General features: G+C 37.2%; 1 protein-coding gene across 5 annotated transcripts in view; it reads left to right on the top strand.

The window, feature by feature from the left end:
* Positions 1-9,581: 9,581 nt before the first annotated feature.
* The window catches only part of LOC122809153, a 1,026,347-nt gene continuing 1,017,687 nt past the window's right edge, over positions 9,582-18,241 (top strand). For 2 of the 5 annotated variants that reach the window (XM_044080436.1, XM_044080435.1), the window contains exon 1: positions 9,583-9,898. The gene's annotated coding sequence lies outside the window, so the exon portion shown is untranslated. Of the gene's footprint in view, positions 9,899-18,241 lie in introns of all 5 variants that reach the window. The other 3 variants (XM_044080437.1, XM_044080434.1, XM_044080438.1) reach the window with 3 other exon arrangements.

The raw sequence follows: 18,241 nt of genomic DNA, 5'->3' as shown, positions 1-18,241 counted from the left end.
GTAATTGCTTTTTTGGCAGCCACAATAATTAGACACAGCAAAGGCTTACCATATCTAGGCAATTCCCATTTTGTATCATATCTCAGAAATATAATATCCCTCATCACACCAAACTGCCCACCCACCATCTCTGACAGTACATCCCACAGAGAATCCTTAAAGTCCACCAACTCACCACACTCTCAGAAAATATGCTCTCAATTACTCATTTTTCCCTGTCACACTACCAGCATTTGTGTCTACCTGAGAAAAAAATTCTCTGGAGTCTACTTGGAGTATAAAAATATCTATGTAAACTATTTCTAAGCAAAAACTCTTAAATCTTCTAGATTTTGTTGCATATTTGGGAGACATGCAGATATCCTCCCATTGTTTTGTTGTGAACTGCTTATCTAATCTATCTTCCCAATCCTTTCTAACCTCCTCTGATTGATTCTTATAGTTATCATACAATATTTTATATGCTCTACTAATTATTCCTTTTTAGTGGCAGCTTCTGTTCTAGATTTTACTAAAAACTCAACTAGTTCTGGTCTGTTGTTTAGGACCACCTATTTCTTTCTCTTTACCTATACTCTGATATCAATCCTTGAAAGGGAAGGCAATCTCTAACCTGCAGTCCAAATAAATTCTTGGTGTCTTCCCGTTCTATCATCTTTCCATCTCAATTATTTCCTTTGAATAACTTGGTTCCTTTGCCAGTTTCCTCCAATAAATTCCAGCCCCCTCTTGCATATTGTCTATATCCCTAATTGCAGTCATCCCTATCAGCAGAATCTCCTTTCTCCATTCCTCTGTTGACTTAGTTCTTAGGATACTTTCTGCTACTTTATAGATATAATATTCTGTATGATTATTGTTATTCTCTTTAAAGGCCTGCATTCAAAATCCCAGTCTCTCCTTGTTTCTTGAGCTTCCCCCATTTCATCACCATCCCTTTCCACTTTGAATTATAGCTTTCTGCCTGTGCTATGTATAGGAGCCTTAACTGTGTAGCTCTGAAATACCCCATTCAAATCGGTTAATCCCAATCCATCCTGTTCTACTGGAAGAATCAGCTTATCATACTTGGCTCTTGCTGTCTTCCCCTCCTAGAAAAAAATCCTTCAGCTCTTTATTAATTGCTATCTACAACTTCTCCTCTAGTTGATATAAAATTGTCTGACCTGTGTATAAGACTAATGGGAATAAAAACATGCTTGTATCTTCCTATCCATATCCATATAATAAAGCTTCCATTTTCTCAGTTTTTGTATTATCTTTTGTTTAGTCTTTTCCCACACAAGAATCATTTTAATCCATACTCCTAGATATTTAATTTTACCATGTCCCTATAAATTTGGATATTGCTGAACCAATTCAAATGTGGGTACATAATTTACCACTATGGCCTTCATTTTAGCTTCATTAATTTTGTATCCTGAAAAGATTTGAAACTGTCTCAAAATGTTTCTCAAAACTGTAATGTCTCTTTTGGTTTTGTCAAGTATAAAATAATATCATCTGCAAATAGATTCAGCTTTTCTTGACTACCATACCAATTATATCCTTGAATTTCTGAGTCCCTTATTTTCTTTGCCAGTTGTTCTAAATATAATGCAAACAACAAAGGGGAAAGAGGACACCCCTGCCTGGTTCCTCTGCTCAAGCAGAGATTATCAAATAGGACCCCACCCACTTTAATTTTCGCCTCTGATCCCTCATACAGCCTCCTAATCAACCTTATAATTTTTTCAGGAAATGCAAATGCTTCCATTGCCCTGCTCATAAAGTCCCAGCTTACACTGTCAAATGCTTTCTCTGTATCAACACCCACCAAGAACAATGGTATTTTCTTACATTCTGTTTCCTTCTGGATCATCAATGTTCTGTTAATGTAAAATGCTTGCCTCCCCTCCACAAAACCACAGTGATCCATAGCTATCAATTTTGGCATTACATTTGACATTCTTTTAGCCATTATAGACATGAACACTTTATAATCATGGTTTAGTATTGAAATGGGCCTGTATGAAGCTGGATCTGTTGGATCTTTACCCTCTTTAGGTATTACAGCTACCACTGCTTTCTTCCAGGATGTTGGTACTTCTCCTCTTCTTAAAATACTGTTAAAAAACCTTCCAACCTTCCACAGGAATACCATCTATTCCTGGGGACTTTCCTGTAGACTGGTTATACATCACAATGTATATCTCATCTCATCCTATTCTAGCCATTAGTAATTGAGCCTCATCTACCTCTAACCTTCGCACAGGTAATTCTTCCATAAGAATTTCCATTTGTATCTTTTCTTGATTTCCATATTTCTCCGTTTTATACAGACTTTCATAAAATTTCTGAAATACTTCTAATACCGCTACAGGATCTGTTCTTACATTCCTTGTTATAGGCTCCCTAAGCTTGGAAACAGCCCTTTCTACTTTCTGTCTGAGTCATTGTGCTAAAAGTTTTTGTGCTCTAGCAATCTAGCAATCCTTCTAAACTCTTGTATATTACTGAGGTAATCACTTATTTTCTGCTTAGCATTCTGAAGTTGGTCCTCTTCTTGCTCTGTGAGATTTCCCCATTCTGCAATAACATTTGTCAGTCCCTCTAAATAATTCTTGTTACTTCTTAACCATAGCTCTCTTTGTTTTATTTTCACACTATTTTTAAACTCCACTTAATTTTATCCCACTATCTACCTATATTATCAAAAGTAATTTCTATGTCCCAAATAGCTCCACTACCCTTTCCTTAAATTCCTCTATCTTCAACAAATAGGTGGGAAAGTGCCAGTGTCACATTTTATTTCATTACCCTGTGGTTTTATTTTAGTTATTATTGGTGCATAATCTGAAATAGTTATTGGGTACGTATCAAGACCTTCAATTAAATGCACATGTTCCTGTGAAGTGTAAATTCTGTCTAGCCTAACCCAGTTTTTATATCTTGGGGAATAATATGTAAATTCACTACAAACTCCTATTACTGAATTCACATCTTCCATGCCAAATATTTTCATAAATGTCTTCAAAAATCTACCTTCCTTGGTTATACTTCCCTTCTGGGGCCCCCAGACACATCTTTACTGCTGAAAATCAAATTGCAATCCCCGTTTATAAGTAATATTCCTTGCTGAAAACTGATTATTTCTCCCAGAATTTTCTTAAGCTCTATTATATCAGTTTTAGGTGGAATATAAATACATGCTCCCTTGCCAGTAGCCACTTAGCACTACAAATCTGCCATTATTTTTAATCCTCTTCTATCACTATTGGAGTTCATCTTGCAATTAATATAAATACTTCTCTTTTCCTTTGTCCCAGATATTCCACTGAATAACAATTCTGAAAACCTTTCTTTATCAAATTCACATGCTCAGTTTTTTCCATGTGTGTCTCCTGTAACATAGCTATTTGCAGTCTACATTTTTCAAAATAGTTCATTATTCTTTCTTTTTTGTATTTATCTGTGAGACCATTGACATTTAAAGACATTACAGAAAGCATCATTATATTAAATACATTATTCCCACCTTTTATACATAACATCTTTTTTGTTAAAAGTCTAGTTATAGCTGTTCTGTTACATGCATACACTATTTGACAGGTTGAACTTTTATATAGTTGTTTATTGTCATATCCATTTGAGCCTATGTCACAACTTATAAAACTTTTTGTTTTATTGAAAGCACTCAAATGACCATAAAAAAAGAAATGAATCCCCAATATCACCTAAAACCTATTAATTTAATACTAACACACAAAACTGTGTTCATTTTCAAAGAGTGAAATTTCACCCTCCTAATAGGAACAAATGTCCCAAACTGACAGCCATGCTCACTGACTTGAGTTAACCTAAAACAAAGGTTATCCATGCTAAGACACATGGTGCAGCATAGCTCTCCCAGCTGGGAAAACCTCTGAATGCTTTCACAGAACAGTACCTCCTAGCCAGTTTCTCTTTTTCTTTTTCCGCAAGCCAATCACTCTCCACCAGAAAATACCTAATTTCTCTTTATCAAATTGTCTTCATGGAGACATGAGAACCAGACAGGCAATTGCTCATTATCAGATTGTTTCCAATGAGACAAGAAGGACAGATACAGAATTGCTACTAAGCATACATTCATTTCTAGAAAAAAAGCCTCATAATGCTCAATATTCTTTTTAATTTTCTTGCTTTTTCTTAAAACTTGGTAATAAATAATTCTAAGGTTCTTAATCCAATCATCCCCCCATGCAAGAATGAGAAAAAGCACATTCATTTTTCTTTTGTCATGCTCTTTTAACCAGGATCTTTTTTTTTTACATTGCAGTACCTACATTTCTTAAAACTGAAGAAGAAGAAAGAGAGAAGGGAGAAAGAAAGAAAAAAAGAACAGCATCACCTATTTACAATCCCCATTACACTTAGAAATAACCGAGAAATTTTACTTTATAGTATGCAAAGAAAACCATATACCACAAAAATAGTACTATTAAGAAAAATGTTTTCTTTACTGACAGTCAACTTTCTCCCCTTTCTTCCACTCCCCAAAGCATTTTTTCCAAAAATTAATGACATAAAGTAGGGCATATACTTTAGAGTCCCCCACAAGTCCAGCAAATTCTGAAGTCCAATATTTCCAGATTTTCTTGTTCTGTCATATTTCCCAAATATAATTATTGCATTGCAATCCCACATTAAGTTATTGGCTTTATTACTGTTCATCTCCTAAATCCTGTCTCTGCTTCATTTGCAATGTACTCTTGAGTCTTCTAGTCAACTCTTGTGCTCCCTTCCTTCTCTCCAACATTTTCTGTTGAAACAGTGGAACATGTTTCACAGGAACAGTCTCTCTGTGGTCTTTATTACTAGAGGAACAAGAAGAAGAATCTCCTTATGTTTCACAGCTCACTTTTAGTTGGACAAACTTTTGTATTTCCTCCTTAGCATGTACTTCATCAAAAAATGATTTTGTCCCTCCAGGGAACAATACCTTGAAGATAGCTGGATACAGCAGTTTGAATCTCACACCTTCACCTCAACATTCCCTAAATAGTGGAATACATTTTCTCCTCTTCTGCCTGATTTACAGTGAGTAATCATTCTCCACAAACACTCTGCTGTCTCCCACTTTTAGTAATTTGTCCTTCTGCCATAGTTTTGTCAGAATCAACTCCTACTGCTGGTAGGATTACATCTTTACTATTAAAGGTCTAGGTTGCTTTCTCATAGCCAGGTTTGGAGCATACACACAATGTGCCTATTCAGCTAACAGCTCCTGCTGTGGAGTACTAGTCCAGTTGCTTATTTGTGCTTTCATTAAATTAATGCAGTATGTTCCTTCCAGCTTCTCTGGTATAGCTGAAAATCTAAGGTTTTCCCTATATGCTCTGTCCTCTAATTCTATTATTTTTTTAAACATTTATTCCTGAGCAGTCTCATATTCAGCCAGCCTTTTCTTCATTTTACCCTCTGATTTTTCAGCTTCATCACCTCATGTGAATATCTGTTTAACTCATTCACTCCAGTGGAGCACAGGAAGTTTGCATTGTAATTCCAATGGGTGGAGCCTACGTCTTTTCACAGAATCAAATTATCTTCTCACATTTCAAACAAATGTTCATATTTCTGGAGCCATAAGGATTATTAAAGAAGTATAAATGGTAAACCCTTCAGCACAAACTATTTTTATAGTGGTAGTATTCTTTACGTTTTAGGTCTTAAACTGAATTTTATAAGATGCAATAAACACAGTAACTATTACATTTATAATATTCAGTTTTCACACTGGGAGAGTTAGAGTTAAGCTGTTACTGTTTGTGTAGCCATCTTGGAAACCCAATATTATAAGAATAAGAAGAAAGAATATATAAGAAGGGAAGATAAGAATTTATTTTATGTAATATGGGACAGATTAAATAAAATTTTGATTAATGGGAAATGGATTATGACATGTATATTGCAAGAAATCAGATTATGGTTGTGAAAGGAGTGGGGGTCTGTTATGGAAGAATAATAATGAGGATGTTATAAGAAAAATGATGAATAGTAAGAAATTGAAATGTGTATATATGTGACTGTAAATATGTACATTTTGTAAATATATACATAGTAAATGATGTTTTATGTTGTATTAAATAAGGGATCCCTGTTGTTTTCAACACATGCCATGAGATCTTTTACATCCATCTGAGCTACTACCAACTCAGGTAGATGGGACCTTGGTTTCATCTGATGGAAGATACTGTCAGGAGTGCAGCACCTGGCCCCTTATGCTGCACTGCAGTGTCAGTTTATGTTACTGAAGAAAGTACAAGGTGCTTGCTACATGTTGAATTTGCTTTGAGTGGGCACTGGTAATGCATACCAAAGGACTAGGATCAACTAGAGATCTATGATATGGGTTTGAGGAAGAGCCATATACACAAAGTACATATTAATGATCTGTATAGTTACAAATCTGCACTTTAGACGCACATGTTCTTACTGAGAAAAAAAGGAGCAATCATACAGATAACCATATAGATCAGGTTTACAGTGCAGTTACATGCATGCATACACACAAAACTATTGAGTTAATATACACTAATAATGTGATGTAATATAGATTTGCAGATACCTGTACATGACTGTCAGGGCATGTGTGGGTGCTCGTGTGTATGCTCCTGTCCTGTGCGCATGTACTGCACTATATTAAATTGTATTTATTGAGATTAAGCCTCAGAAAGGTACAACAACAGAAATACACACACACACACACCTGAATTATAGTATCTTATACTATCACATCTCTTTCAAAATGGTTCCTTTGATAGACTTATACATGTAAGGACGGTAGTCAAAGATGCGTGCTTGGAAACTAGACTGCCCAATGGCTTATTAATCATTTAAAATTCCTTTCTGCAATGCCAGTTATAATGAAAACATTCTTCTTCTTCTGGCTTTTCCTGGTTAGGGGTCGCCACAGTGGATCACCTGTCTGCTCATGATTGGCAGTGAAGATTTACAGTGTCAAGTTGCCAGCCTGGCGCCCAACCTTCCACAGAAGGCACACACACTCACACCTAGGGCCAATTTGGAGTGTCCAATCCACCTACAGCATGTCTTTGGGAGGAAACCCATGTGACCACAGGGAGGACATGCAGACTCCACACAGAAGGTACCCCAGCCAAGGATCGAACCGGAAAACTTCTTGCTGTGAGGTGACAATGCTAACCACTGCACCACCGTGGCTGCCCAGTTATAATGAAAACATAATAAGACATAATATCTACACAGGCTTGTTAGCTTAGATCCTTTATTCTATAGCCAGCATGCAGTATGCTAAGAGTCCAGCCAGGCATTTTTTTAACTTCCTGAAAGCTGTGACATGGAGGATTTCTTAATGTAAATTGAATAAGAATAAATAAGCAGTTTAATATGCAGGAAGGGAGATAAAATCAAAGAGAAAAAAATATGTTCAGTGGGGCAGACAGTTTTTTTTAAGACATTAACATATTTTATATAAAAGACAGAATATGAAATCTGTTACAGATATACATTTCCTGATGAACAGTTTTGCTGAAGCATTTACTAAACTCATGAAAATCTATAACATGCTGTCATACTAACTAAAGCACTTTTTCTCCAACAGCTCATATTTATCTATGCAGTTGTATTGTGACCCCCTTAGTGTTTGCCTACTTTTTGATGTATAAAACCCATCATATATTTCCACCTTTCACTATGAAATGCATGGCAGATTGGAGGAAGGAGTTAAAATACTTAACATATTTGTCTGTTCTTGGTCTTTTTCATCTTTTGTACACAGATATTTACAGCAAAAAGCAGGAAATACAAGAACAGAGTTTTTGCAACCTATCATTTTAGCCACAGGTACATGTTAGATATTCACACATCTTATTTAGTTATTTATTTTTTTATTTTACACATTTCTTAACCTTTCTCAGAGAAAAGCGGGGAGCATGGTCTGGTTAAGTGACTTACTCAGAGTCACACAGTAGACATGTGTCCTTAGTCACACACTAGACATGTGTCCTTAGTCACACACTAGACATGTGTCCTTAGTCACACACTAGACATGTGTCCTTAGTCACACACTAGACATGTGTCCTTAGTCACACACTAGACGTGTCTTTTGTTATATAAAGCAGCTCATAATAATTCAGAGCCTTAATCCTCTGTGATACTGCCACAAAGAGACAGATTCCAAAAGGGGTGTTCTCAGCACAAGTCTGCCCTGATTCTGAAAGCCTTGCTCTTGGTGTAATTGACTTACTTTGGTGTAAGGCCTATCTATAAATGGGCTTACACCAGGAACCAGATTGCAAAAGACTGACTCTCAGCCTGCTCTCACTACAAGTGGCCATTTACACTGAGAGCAAGTCTTTTGTAAATGGGCCCAAAGTGTACATATGTATGTATATACATATTTACATATATAGCATTTACTTGGCTAATGACCACAAGGCCATTTTTAAGCTTAGGCATGCATCCCAAAACCATGGCAAGTTATGATACCCTTGATGAGTGTAAGCAGGGGCTTGGGAGACATTTACAAGCAAGGTTACAGATTGCCTGTGTCTGTTAGAGACATGGGTGCCAAGACAGGGATGAATTTCCTGCTCCCCAGCCAATTGTCCAAGTTACACTTGAATTGGGTTAGGGAGGACCTCTGCTTCATATAGATGTGGAACCTGTTTTAGAGACGGGGTAGTTTCTGGGATACATACTTGTCTCTCCAGCAGCTCCTATTTATATTACTGGCAAGGTTTAATTCTTTAGAACAGGTAATTCTGGTGCTGTTTGTTTTCTGGATATGCAGGAGGTCCATCAGGGTGGGGTCTGACAATGCCCTGTATGCCAGGCATAGATCTCCCCTCAGCAGCCTGTAGGAGATGGAATACAAGGATAGGGCCTTGAGGCGGTCTACATAGGGCATTTTACTTACACCCTGTAGTCTTTTAATAAGGTTTTGTTTATATATACCACGATAAAAATGTATTGCATATACATACATTATAATAGGGAGATAGGAAATTCACCCCGGGGATCACATCAGTCACCCTGCAAGACAGGGGTCAAGGGAAGTAAATACTGTGGGAAGAAATAGCCAGGGAATTGTTATGGCTAGGCTTGTATAGGCCCTAGGGCCGATAGCCTAGTACCAACCTATGAACATGTGTGCAGGCCACAGATACACACACATTTTTATAGCTGTCAGAGATCATATGCAAACCATTTATGTTAGAATAAACTCTACAAAAATAGAATCGTCATCTTGTATTTCAATTTTGTGTAATACGTATAATTTTACTTAGAAACATTGGAAGCCAGACTGCCATAAAGGTAGCATGAAGTTTCTATCTCCAACCAATGAAATATGTATGAATGCACTTGTTTTTTTCTCTGCTGGAATATTTGGCTCTCACCTAGTATGCACTGGATATGACATGCAAATGCAACTTGTATTTAGCTTAAAGCATGCATGCAAACATTATGTGCATGTTGGAAAAGCAGCTTCTCTCAGGGTAATTTAACATAGAAGTACATCCAAACATAATGTGAGATGTGTGTAACTCTGTAATGTGGTGTGGTCACAGCACCTTAACTAGTTCGATGTTACTATAAAAAGTTTAATTATACTACTGGTTGTGTAACCTGTCTTTCTGACCTGTCACCTGAATCAGAAAAAAAAAAGTCTCTGAAGTACAGCCCTTTTGCTTTGCAGTTATTTGACACTGTACTGTAGAAAGAAAGTAAAAGTAGATTCATGCAAATTCTTAAGTTATTCAGAAGGCTTGGGTTCCTTTTTTCGGTGAATGTGACTTCTGCAGCTTAATCCCATGGAACTACTTAGCACCTGGAATTACTGAACAGCATGGAATTTTAATAGAATAACAACACTGTCTGGCACCAAAAACAAAAGGTATGACACTGCTACGTTTCTAACTCAGTTATGCTTTTATTATCCTAGTAATTTAATGAAGTAAAACCTTCTCATTAATAATCAGAATGAATGAGCAGAAAATCAAGAAGTACGATGCCAATGATGGTATACTCAGCAAAAAGTAACAATATTTTTTCAATTTTTCTCTCTGTTTTTTCCCTGTGCATTTGTGAATGAATGTATATCTTTAAGACAATAATTATCTCATAATGGTGAAGAGAAATATAAAGAATAATTTGCATTGTCATGCCTTGCAACAACGTGGAACATAAAGATTGACAGAAGCATGAATCAGGTCGCAATGGGATTAAGCGCATGAAATATGCTTTGGACTGAGAACGTTTTAGCTCTTCTCAAAAAAAAAAGTTCAGTGCTTCATGGTTGTGTTTATATATACCATGACAAAAAATGGGAATATGAGTGGAAAATAAAAGTAGTTTTAGAAAACTGTATAAATGTAAATAACATGCAGCTACACCATTTGTTTCAATGCAGTGATAGTTCTTTAGTGAAAAAAACTTCAAGAAGGCAAATGGATAACTGGTGCAGTAGTTACAGGAGGAATCAGTGGTGACAATAGTTTGATACCAGCAACTGGCATAAAGAAAGAAGTTAAAGTGATTACAGGAAACTGTTCAATGGGTAAAAAGAAGAGAAACATTTAGTGTAATAATTATAGATATGTGCATACACATATGTATTTCTGGGAGTGGGTAGGCAGAGGGTTAAAAGTAGAATATAGTCTAAAAAGGAGAGTAAGCCAAGTGGTTATGAGAAAAACGATAATTAACATCTGGAAAGAAGTGATAACATAGTCCCATGACTCCAAGAGAGGTAACTGTGATGAATAGCAGAACATAACGTCATGAATGCCTGTATAGACTTTTTGCTGTGGTTATTGAGGTGACATATCTCCTTAAAATATTATGCAGTCATGATTGTCTGTTAACCATAGTATGTTCTATTGACCGACTTATCTGCAGAGGAACTGTAATGTAAGATATTATTTAAAAAGTTAATTGTATTTATTTTCATAATTTACCATTATATGTTTATTACCTCTCTAAAGCTTTTTTTGAGTATCCTTCTTAACTGAGATCATTTAAAAGGCAAAGACTGATGTCATGCAGAGGACAAATTCAATAAAAAATGCATGTAGAGGAAATGGCTGTCAATTACTATCCAAGTGGGTGTTTTAAACCCACATTACAAGTAGCATTCTCTTAGTATTCACCAAAACAGAAGTATAAATGCAGCATTTCTTCCACCTCCAAAGTAACTTTACACATCTGTGATGTCTTCTCAAACAGGATACGCTGCATATTAATACACAGAGTCATTAAAACTGTTTTATTTGCAGTGACTGTTGCTAATTTATTCCATTATCTTAGTAAGAATATGGTGTAATTTTCTTTGTGTACAGCAGTCTTTATGGTTGAAGGAACTGGGACTCAACTCCTTGTGCTAGTTATGTTAATATCACAACAGCTAGAAAGAAAACGTTATTTTCTTTTTTCTCAACTGTTTAACTTCATTGTGAGGATGGCTTGGGCACAGTGTGTTTCATTCAGTGAGCCAGGGATTTAGTAGATTCTGCTTTAAAAACCAGTAGCACTTTCATTCAGCTGTATTTTTTCTTTAAACTATATTAAGAAAACTTGTTCATAATGGTTCAGTTTTTAAAACCCCTTTATTAAATATTTACTTAAAACATAGGCTCATGTATATTAATAACTGTTCATTTTTATATAGAAATTATTCTTCTGCTGGGAGTGTTTTCTGCAATTGGACTGAAAACGTTTTGTTGAATTATGCAATGAAATGTGAAACTATGCATGCACAATTTTGTGTTCTGCAACATGAAATACTTTAAATATATCAGAACATTATTCCAATTTTGTATTTAGTACATACAGAAGAAAATGTGTTTGACATATTACAGTCAATACATGTGACATAGCTGTTAATTTAAGGCTACTACCGGAGCAAAGAGTGGCAAGGTTGCTGACAGCTATAGTACAAGGGAACAAAACTGGTTAAAATCTTTGAAGAAAAAACAATATATATGTACTAAACATTGTATAACCTGCATGTGTTTTATAGAGAAGCACAGCTTTATAACAGCAGTGCATTGGTGAGCATTGGTACCATACAGCGCTTGGCTCCCTATCTGGATTCTCAATTGCAGGGCCTTCTGTGTGGAGTTTGCAAATCCTACATGTTTCCACATGGATCTTTGCTGGGGACTCCATTTTTCTCATGCATCCCAAAAACAAATGAGTAAGAGAATTGACAAGGCTCAAATAGCTTACACATGTGTGTAATGTGCCTGCAAAGTGCTCTGGATTAGTAACTCATCCAGGTTTAATTCTTGCCTTATGTTTATTGCTTGCCAGAATAGACTCTGGCTCTCATCTCTAACATAGCTTTATCTGCTATTGAACATTACTGAAAGAACTGTATAACAGATCTGCCACATTCCCAAATGTGACCAGTCTTCTCCTATATAATAAACTGCATATCACATTTCAGATGCCCAGTTAAATGGATATTGTGCTCAGCTGACTGCAGCTGGCACTAAAAGTCATGCAGTGTTTACAGATGCATTATATTATGAACAACACTAGTAGCTCAATGAGAACATTTCACTTGTCAAGTTGCATACAATCATGGATGCAGTCAAGGAATCAGTAATCAATAAGCCATGATATGCAGATTAATTTTAAAGAAGGGCATCAAATGTTCCAGCTTCAAAAACATAAATGAAATGTATAGGGTGCAAAAGAACCACCAAAGAAAATAACTGTGCAGAGAGATGTGTGCTTGTTACATCGCTATTCATCAAACTGAAGGTTTTTGATTAACTTTAGTATACATTCTCTGTGCAACTCCATTTTAATTGTACATATAGTATAGATATATATATATACTAGCTATATTAGATGTACTAGTTATATATTTTGTATATTTATGACAGATGTACTAGATATACTAATTGTATATTTAGTATCTCTCTCTGTATATATATATATATATATATATATATATATATATATATATATATATATATATACACACACACACACACACACACACACACGCATGTATACATATATACACACATAGAAAAGAGCATAGTTCTGCCTACTCTTGGTGCTTGTGTATGTGGGGGGCAGGGAGAGAAGGGAATAACAGTCAACAGTCTGAAATTTGGTACACATTTCCAAAAATCTTGTCTGCACCTCTACATACATTTACAGCTCATATTTCCACTGCTCTTAAAAATAGGTTGAATGCAAAAAAGGTTAGTGCGAGGGGTAAGTCCATTTTATTCTGATTCAGAGACAGTCCTACTACAGTGCTTACCATGATGTAGTGCAGCCCTGTGGTGAGCTATTCTGCTGCCTATGGCAAATGTTAAGGAGGCATTCTTGGGGGAGCAGCTTTTTTCTAATTAGCCAAGTCCCCTCCCACTGGAAATGCCTATGGGAAGGCATTTACTCTGCTGAGTGGTATATTACCTCAGCTGGCTATATTCATTAAAACATCCAAAGGTTTGTGTCCCCCCATTACTTCCAATGGATGAGATCACATTAGATGTAAGTGTCAGGGAGTTTAGTAGCAAGGTAGTGGTGGGAGGTGTATGTGTGCATGTGTGTGAATGCATGTGTGAGTATATGCAGAGGGATGAGTGGCCTTACATGTGTGTGTGTGTGTGTGTGTGTGTGTGTGTGTGTGTGTGTGCAAATGTATGTCTGGCTTTGTGTGGTTGCAGTTGGGGGGGTTAGTTAAGGGGGATTGGTAGGGAAGGTATATGTGTCTGTATATGGAAGAATGGATAAATGTGTCAGCGAGTGCAACTATGTGTGGGAGTGTGTGTGTGTGTGTGTGTGTGTGTGTGTGTGTGTGTGTGTGTGTGTGTGTGTGTGTGTGTGTGTGTGTGTGTGTGTGTGGTGTGTGTGTGTGTGTGTTGTGTGTGTGTGTGTGTGTGTGTGTGTGTGTGTGTGTGTGTGTGTGTGTGTGTGTGTGTGTGTGTGTGTGTGTGTGTACGGGGGGTGTCTGTGCAAATACAATGCATATGTCGTCAGTGGTGACTACTGGAAGAAAGTGCTAATTTGCTCACATGGTAACTATTGGCAATTCAGAGACATGCAAATTAACCAATAATGATGTTTTTCCTCATTGCAGCTAATGTGTCTGAATCACATTTTCCATGATCAGAGAAGTGGTCCATTTTGTCTGCAGTTCTTATCAAGGGTGGTGGGGTTGTTTCTGAATCCCTGGGTATGTCTTTATTCAAGACTTTGCCCTCTACTTATATCCTTCCCTAATTTTTCAGGTTATAGCTATAATTAGAATACAGACGTAACTGTTCCATTTTTCTTTGTTTTACATGAAATTATTAAACCTTTAATAATAATTTATGACACATTGATCAGTTCTTTTTATTTTACCATATTTTTAGTGAGGAAATAAACCGTTCCCCATCATCAACACATCAGCTGCCTTTGTTATGTTTAAAAAGCCTTTAAGATAAGCTGTTAACCTAGGTTTGCCTAAAGTTTCTTCTGTAGCATTCCGTTTTAAGTTGCTTTGATCTGTGATCTTTGCTTTTCTTTCATTGCCTTTTCACTACCAATTAACAAAATTGGTGACTCGTCTCTTAGGCCCCTGATGAATGCCTCTTTATTCTCTCAGCCTCTGCTACCACTTTTGCTCTTAGTGATCATCATTGAAGGATCTATGCCTTTCATTTTCCAGGGGGTTAATACACGCGGTGTTTTAACACCCTACCTGCTTTCTAAAACTCTCCCCATCTCAATTTCTGATTTTTTTGTATATCCAAATTAGGAGATTACTGTGCAGTTGATGATAGAAGGAGGAAGTTTGTTGTGAAGAAAAATAACAGTTATGGTGTCTGCCTCCTGCAGACCTTTTTTGGTGGTGATTTTGAAATTGCTCTCTTATTTCTCTGTTATAGCATTTTTTCTGTTTCCTCTTTGTGTCTCTGTCTCCCACCACTGCAAGTCCTGGTTCCATTTTTCTTTTCACATTGGTCCTTCCTCTCTACCTTCCCCATCCCCCTGCTCAGGTCTCCTCTGCACAAATTGATTTACTGTGCCTATAAACCTGTTTTGCCTAAATGCTGCGGACTACAACCAAACATGCTTTCTCAGGAATGTTCTCAGACTGGTTTACAGAGCTGAAATGAAAAGTAGGTGCAAGTGTTTGCATATGTGAACAGCTGCACATTGCAAACAGCACTGAGCTGTACCATCTCAATAACAAATTGTATGTTCAATGAAAAAATTTTGAACTTTCTGCAGATGGTGAAATATAACAAGGAAAATGTGTTCTAGAGCATCAGTTAAGCTTTAAGCTGTCAAGTTTTTAAATGTAAGGCTTTATGTCAGAGAATACTCCAAACTGTATTATTTTCACCTAGATCTAAGAAATATCTTTATTACAGACACATAGGAAAACAGTTTGCTCAGATGCAGTCTGTGGATAAGTTCATCATTTGAATAGCTTTATAACGTTATGAAATCTTTGTGACAAAAGTGATGAATTAATTTTCCCAAATATAGGTATAGTGGCATTTTATTTTTGGCCTGAAATACAGAGGTCTCCTGCTTCTCTGGGTTTGTGATAATTTTAATTTCATTATAGTGTGATAACATCCTAGCTTAGTGTGAAACAACAAATAACGTCTGGCATATTTCTAAGTTTATATCATGCCAGTTTAAACAGGAAGAAAAATCATGTCAGTTTTGTTGTTGGTTATCATAATTAGTTGCCATGGGAATTTTTAAAGGTTACTATAAAAATTCACTGCATTATTTCAGTGTTGAATAACTGCCTTGCATCATCTCTGCTTTTGCATTTTTCTTTTATGTATTAAGTCTTTTACAATTCATAGTACAGTTCGCCATGCAGCTTTCTGTATCGGCAACAGTGTTATAACCTGCTTTACTAATGAACCTTCACAGCGGTTCAAACCTCATGTGTTTTATGTACCAGACATGATACAGAGGGCACAGATTCTCATAGTTAGCTACATTAGGAACTCTAGGCACATGGTACAAATTTTCCCAGATGACTAACGTACAAACACCAGACACAAGGCACAAATAGCTACATTATAAACACCAGATGCAGGACAGAAATTCTCTCAGATAGCTACATTAGGCTGAAGGAGACTGAGGGACTTTTTAGAACACATGCAAACAGTATCTAGTGCACTGACGCTATCAACAAAACTCACTTAATTCCTAGGATAGGCAGGGATACAAAAAAGTATATAAATAAATAAATAATGCCATTCATGTTAAAAGATGCCACAGATACAGTTCAGAAGACTGTCTTGGATTTAGGGCTCAAGTATGTGAAATCTGAGGGTCTTGGAAAGGCGAGTCTTTCATCTGTATCAACAGAGAAGACTAACACAAAGGTTGGCAAACCACAGCAGTGCATCACTGAACCCCAAAGGAGAAAGAATCATCATCTCTGTTTTTTTCTTGTCTTGAATTGCTAAAGGTTCAGCTCAATGGCTCCCCTTCCTGCACTCAGTTGACCTCTTTGCTCCAACATTGGGATGAGAGCTCTCCAACCCATTCATTTCTGGGTAGGGTGTACAAATTGGGTGCTAAGGTGTGAGCCAGTCATCAGTTTCGGTGAACTGACCTATCCTCACCCCATAGCAGTCTTTGTGAGTTCTGTCATAGCTGCCTTAGGGGGTGCATGCATTCTTCCACACATGTGCAACATCCCAACGTCAGTTCCTGTGAATTGACCTATCCTCACTCCCATAGCAGTCTTTGTGAGTTCTGTCATAGCTGCCTCAGAGGGTACATGCATTCTTCCACACATGTGCAACATCCCATCATCAGTTCCTGTGAATTGACCTATCCTCACCCCATAGCAGTCTTTGTGACTTCTGTCATAGCTACCTCAGGGGGTGCATGCATTCTTCCACACATGTGCAACATCCCATCATCAGTTCCTGTGAATTCACCTATCCTCACCCCATAGCAGTCTTTGTGGGTTCTGTCATAGCTCCTCAAGGGGTGCATGCATTCTTCCACACATGCACAACATCCCATCAAGTGGCACATTGCCTGCTGTATGATATTTGCTAGGCTTTTCATGTTTCAGTTGCAGTGAACCAAGCTCCCTCCCACCTCTCAGTATAGGCAAGCTGTCACCGGCCACTCACTCCCATCATCCCCTGCCTGGTCCCTCCAGTGCCCGTGCAGCTAGTTGAACACAAGTCATCTGGGGTGCTGTCAGGGCTTTATCCATTTGTGCAACAGGGCCAGGAAGAAAGGAAGCATCTTATGTTGAGGGTATTGATTCATTACAAGGATAAACCTATCACTCAGACAGAACAGAATGGTTAGGTATATAATTAGTGCAATGGCTTGGAAAAATTCTTTGGTACTGTGAGTGATATGCTTCTGCACAGGTGAGCAAGCTAAATGCCACCGTCAATCTAGGGGCAAACAGCCTGACTGTAAAGATATAACACTAGTACAGCTGGAGTTTTCACACTATTAAAGTAGCAAATGTTTAAACAAATGACATAAGAAGACATGGCAAGTCTTCTATGGAAATCAATTAGGCCCTTCACTAAAAAAATATGGAAAAGAGAAATTCGTGAAGGTAAACACACAGGCAGGAAAAAAAATGTTCTTCCACACCAAATGGAGAAGGGGAGCCAGATAAAACCAAATACATCTTGATAAGGGTTCCCTTACTTGTCTACAAGTTTCAACATGCTGCAGAATACGATCACTGAGTACATATGACTAATGAGTCAGCTGTTGAGAGGTCAGGAAATCATCTACCTGACTGCTGGGCCAATTTATGAGCATTCTATCACCCTCCCAAGCCAGCTATAATGAGGACATTTCCTGGGAAACTCCACCTTCCTGTACTGTGCAGTATTGTGTAGGGCATTCAAATGCTCATAATGCCAAGTAAATGCTGAAGATAGCAAACCCAGGGCAGACGCTTGCAGCATGTGTATGGATTAATACCCAAACACTGTGAGCACCTAACCCTAGTGTAAGCTGTGGAACTATGCACAGTGCTTAATGACACATATGAACTGCATTGTCAATCTCATCTATAAGAGCTGAGGCAAAGGTGGTGGACAAACAGATACATACTTCTCAACTGCTATAATTGAGGCATATGAATTTTGCCCCCTGTTCCTCTTAGATTTGCCAACTTTCTTCATAATTGTAGAACTTTTTAAGAGAAAATACAACATTAAATAACAGAACTATTGTTGTATACGTATTTATCATCATTAACTCT

Source organism: Protopterus annectens, chromosome 8.part0, assembly GCF_019279795.1.
Source record: "Protopterus annectens isolate FY-2018-M chromosome 8.part0, PAN1.0, whole genome shotgun sequence".
Classification (NCBI taxonomy): domain Eukaryota; kingdom Metazoa; phylum Chordata; order Ceratodontiformes; family Protopteridae; genus Protopterus; species Protopterus annectens.
The sequence above is the reverse complement of the archived record's forward strand: the minus strand, read 5'-3'. Positions and strand labels throughout refer to the sequence as shown.